We start from the raw sequence: 5,208 nt of genomic DNA, 5'->3' as shown, positions 1-5,208 counted from the left end.
TTGTGACATATGTTAAGAAACCAGGGAATAAGTTCTATGGTACGAGAGTGAGGTGTAGCGGCAGACGGAGGCTGGCATATAACCAGCAAATAATTGAGAACGCAGGTAGCAAGTGCTGCTCTGAGATGAAGAGGTTGACGCAGGAGAGAGATTCGTAGCGGGCGGCATCAAATCAATAGAAGACTGGTGACTCAAAACGGAAAAAAAACAAGAAAAGAAATGGCGAAATTCATTAACCGACAGAGATGGGGAGAACTTTAAAGAGGAACGTACTATATGATTTCATCTGCCGTGTGTGACGTGGAAAGCACTAAACTGATTGAGTGCAGAACTGTCCTGATGCAAGACGAACCTTACGAAATTGGGCTTCATTAATGGAGACAAGTCCTACACGTGTGGTGACCTGCAGGATTCACAACTTCTGGCCTGCATAAACCTGTTCATCCTTGCACCGCAGAAGCGATAAGGCCATCAAGAGAGCGGAATTCTAATGCTTACGGTCCGTCTAACAGAAGATCATGATTTCTTTGCAAAATTTTGTTGTTGTTTCATTATTTTGCATTATTGTACTGCATTTTTGTTATTTTCTATTATCTACATCCTGAACACGTAAAATAAATACATAATCCATTAAATTTCGGGCATGCAGCCGCGCAAATAAAATTTCCTCTACTGATATTTCGGCCGCGTATCGTCTGGCCATCCTCAGAGTCAGTCACAAGTCTTGTGACATAAGTCTTGTGACTCACTCTGAGGATGGCCGGACGATACGCGGCCGAAATATCAGTGGAGGAAATTTCATTTGCGCAGCTGCATGCCCGAAATTTAATGGATTATTCATTACGCCGCGAGAAGTTGAAAATGCACATAAAATAAATAATTCTTTTCCCTCTTGGGTCCCGTAGATATTGTAAAACCGTCCAATCTGTACCCAGGACCTCACATGAAGACAAAATAACTGGTGTCCTATGCTTGGGAGCAACACACCAACTGTGTTTTCGCTGAATGCTTTGTGTACCATGCCCTGAAGTGCGTAATTCACCTATGACTCGTTAAAATGATGATCCTAATAGTGAATTATCCTGTATAGTTGACCAATCGTCCTGAAAGTCTGCTGAAGCATTTCAGAATTTTCCTCAAAAAAAGCTAAGGGTTCTCCTGTTTCAGGAAAGTAGTTGACATACGAGTATTTGGAAGTTCGTAGCTCTGTAAATGAGTGAAATCGTGTGTGAGCGATATGAAAATTGAGTAAGGTGTAGTGGTGAAATGTGTAACCGGCCATAACAGTAGAGTACAGGCTCAGAAACTCGGTACGTGTTATAATCTTGCTCTCCCACACATCACCATTAAAGTTCTCATTCTTTGCACAAATTTTGAAAACTTCAAGAGGAGTAAGATTACCAAAGAAGAACTTTTTTACTTATCTTGATTATTTCGTTGTTGTCGTTGTTGTTGCTGGCTCAAAATCTTGTTGCGTCTAGGAGTACATTCTTGATGCTGAAATATTTGATTTAACGTTACCGGTTCTCTAAGACGAAATAACTGATGAAGAGTTACGTGTTGCTAAGAATACCTTCTTATTTTATCCCAATCTTCTAAATCACACCGACTTTGTAATTTCCACGTTCAAAAAACCAAAAATTTCTTGACAGGAGCAGAATCTTTACCAAATTATATCATTATTTCATAAATAAACCCGGAAAGAAATTTAACAATTAACGTTTGATTACGCAATTAATAATATGAATTTTAAGTATGCCACAAATTTTTGTAATTTCAATTGTTCTCAAAGAAGAGTAATTTTAGCTGTTAGTGCAAAATCGACTGTAACACATTAATTCCTTTTTATACATTTTAGCCTGAAACATAATACATCGTATATAAAATCTTATGAAAGCTTTTGACAAAGTTGACTGGAATACTCTCTCTCAAATTCTGAAGGTGGCAGTGGTAAAATACATGGAGCGCAAGGTTCTTTACAATTTGTACAGATACCAGATGGCAGTTGTAAGAGTCGAGGGGCATGAAAGGGAAGCAGTGGTTGGGAAAGGAGTGAGACAGGGTTTTAGCCTATCCCCGATGTTATTCAATCTGTATATTGAACAAGCAGTAAAGGAAACAAGAAAAAAATTCGGAGTAGGAATTAAAATCCATGGAGAAGAAATAAAAACTTTGAGGTTCGCCGACGACATTGTAATTCTGTCAGAGACAGCAAAGGACCTGGAAGAGCAGCTGAACGGAATGGACAGTGTCTTGAAAGGAGGATATAAGATGAACATCAACAAAAGCAAAACGAGGATAATGGAATTTAGTCGAATTAAGTCTGGTGATGCTGCGAGAATTAGATTAGGAGATGAGACACTTAAAGTGGTAAATGAGTTTTGCTATTTGGGGAGCAAAATAACTGATGATGGTCGAAGTAGATAGCATATAAAATGTAGACTGGCAATGGCAAGGAAAGCGTTTCTGAAGAAGAGAAGTTTGTTCACATCGAGCATAGATTTATGTGTCAGGAAATCGTTTCTGAAAGTTTTTGTATGGAATGTAGCCATGTAAGGAAGTGAAACGTGGACGATATATATTTTGGACAAGAAGAGAATAGAAGCTTTCGAAATGTGGTGCTACAGAAGAATGCTGAAGAATAGATGAGAAGATATTGAATAGGATTTGAGAGAAGAGAAATTTGTGGCACAATTTAACTGGAAGAAGGGATCGGTTGGTAATTCATATTCTGAGGCATCAAGGGATCACCAATTTAGTATTGGAGGGCAGCGTGGAGGGTAAAAATCGCAGAGGGAGACGAAGAGGTGAATACACTAAACAGATTCAGAAGGATATAGGTTGCAGTAGGTACTGGGAGATGAAGATGCTTGCCCGGGATAGCGTAGCATGGAGTGCTGCATCAAACCAGTCTCAGGACTGAAGACCACAACAACAACAACAACAACAATCAATTCTTTTAGTGAATTTTAACCTATGAACGAATAGATAGTAACATAGTATCTGTTATCTCTATAAAAAAAGATAGTATTAGAGGAGGATGGTTAATTGTAGTGTTATTAAAACGAGTGAAAATTGTAGATGGTTACAATATCTTCAGTTGTTTAGTATCTTTTCCAACTTTATAGTGATGGTTACGACATAAATTCACCAACGTGGCTCCGACTAACATACATTACGGAAAGGCATGTAAGGCATTGCGTATCTGCTTGATTTTTCCCGGTTCAAAATCTGTTAGTCACACTTAATCGGCATAGTAACATGACGGGATAAAAGATATGTGAAATGAGGTGATAAATCGTTTTAGCGAAACAAATGAATAAAATTTAGTTTCATCGATAATGATATTAGCATCATGTAAGACCCGTACACACAAACACTAGCACACGTAGAAACAGTGTGTGTGCGCTTGTGTGTGTCTGTGTGTCTGTGTGTGTGTGTGTGTGTGTGTGTGCGTGTGTGTGGGTGGGTGCATGGATGAGGAAGGGAGAGAAACAGAAAGAGAGCGCGAGTTTCGAAAATATCTACGGCTTAAGAGACCGTAGAATAAGCGCGAAAAGTGCATTAACAGGATGCGCTTAGGGCCGGGACTTTTAGCAGCGAAATAACTGTGAAAATTTGCTAACCGTGTAGTTCGTCCGAATCTGCATCGGAATTAACAGGCCAAGCCTCGGACATGCGCGGGTAAATGCACGCGCTTTCGGCGTTAATGGCTTCGTTTTCCCCTGTACCTGCGCGGTGAATTAGATTAACAGCGCCGGTCGGCGCCGCGCCCGCTCCGCCGGAGCACGCTTCCACGGAAAGAGCGGCGCAGCGCGGCGCTCTGGCGGGCACTGTGCGAGTGACGCAAACAGCGGGCGCGCGCCGGTTTACGCAGCCCGTTAGCCGCCTGCACCTGCGGCTGGCTTTACGAGAGCGCGCGTGCGCACTTCGCACACGACACGCTGACGCGCCATCACCCCTGACAGAGCCCGCAACAACTACGACTAGCGCCGGCTTTTAACACTGCCAACTTCTGCAGGGAATGTTCTCGACGCTGGTAACTGCAGCGCAGTATTGTTGAGATCATCGAGCAGTTAACACTGCCACTGTAATCGAAAGCGATATGCACGCGATAATTTGAAACTTTAAATAACGTGGTTTTCCCGGTCCCTTCAAAAATTATCGATAAAATGAAAAAAAGCTATGTCTTTCGGTCCCTTGGGTCATTTTATGTTATTGTAATGAGGGTTCCCGCTAACCATTGGCGTCCGCAGAAATTTTACCGAGAAGTGGCGAAATTCTTAAACTGCCGGTAATATCAGAAAAATGAGTCCGCCTTGTTATTCGTTTGTTTCTTTATTCTCCCAAACTAGTTTCGGCGACAAATATTACCGTCATCAGTGGGGTTTTTTTAATCCTTAAGAAAAGCACCCCGTCTGCAGGCCACGAATGGCCTACCTGGACCATCCGACCGCCGTGTCATCCTCAGTGGAGGATGCGGATCGGAGGGGCGGGGGGTCAGCACACCGCTCTCCCGGTCGTTAGATGGTGTTCTTGACCGAAGCCGCTACTATTCGGTCGAGTAGCTCCTCAAGTGGCATCACGAGGCTGAGTGCACCCCGAAAAATGGCAACAGCGCATGGCGGCCTGGATGGTCACCCATCCAAGTGCCGGCCACGCCCGACAGCGCTTAACTTCGGTGATCTGACGGGAACTGGTGTATCCACTGCGGCAAGGCCGTCGCTTTTTAATCTAAAACTTGCAGAAAATAGCATGGTTATACAAACACAGTAGGACATTGTTACATGTTTACTATTAGTTTTTTTTTTAAATATTGTTTTCTAAGGATACTTTTATACTACCTTATTTATTGAATGTTGCAGCATGTTTCAAGCCATTATTGTCGCTGTCTAAGACATATTTTCTGTGCGCTTTTTTTCTGTTGCCGTTTTTTACTTAGCGAACATCATGTGCAACCATGTGAGCGGCTGTTAGTAAACATGTTCGCTAAGTAAAAAACGGCAACAGAAAAAATGCGCACAGAAAATATGTCTTAGACAGCGACAATAATTGCTTAAAACATGCTGTAACATATGATAAATAAGGTAGTATAAAACTGTCCATACGAAACCATATTTTAAAAAAGCGAATAGTAAAAATGTAATAATGTACTACTGTGTTTGTATAACCATGCTATTTTGAGCATGTTTTAGATTTAAAAAAAAC

The 5,208-nt window shown here is 41.6% G+C and overlaps 1 pseudogene; it reads right to left on the bottom strand.

Moving 5' to 3' along the window:
- Positions 1–4,609: 4,609 nt before the first annotated feature.
- Positions 4,610–4,727, bottom strand: LOC126420056 (5S ribosomal RNA; annotated as a pseudogene).
- Positions 4,728–5,208: the final 481 nt, after the last annotated feature.

This window comes from Schistocerca serialis, chromosome 1 (assembly GCF_023864345.2).
Source record: "Schistocerca serialis cubense isolate TAMUIC-IGC-003099 chromosome 1, iqSchSeri2.2, whole genome shotgun sequence".
NCBI classification, from domain to species: Eukaryota; Metazoa; Arthropoda; class Insecta; order Orthoptera; family Acrididae; genus Schistocerca; species Schistocerca serialis.
The sequence above is the reverse complement of the archived record's forward strand: the minus strand, read 5'-3'. Positions and strand labels throughout refer to the sequence as shown.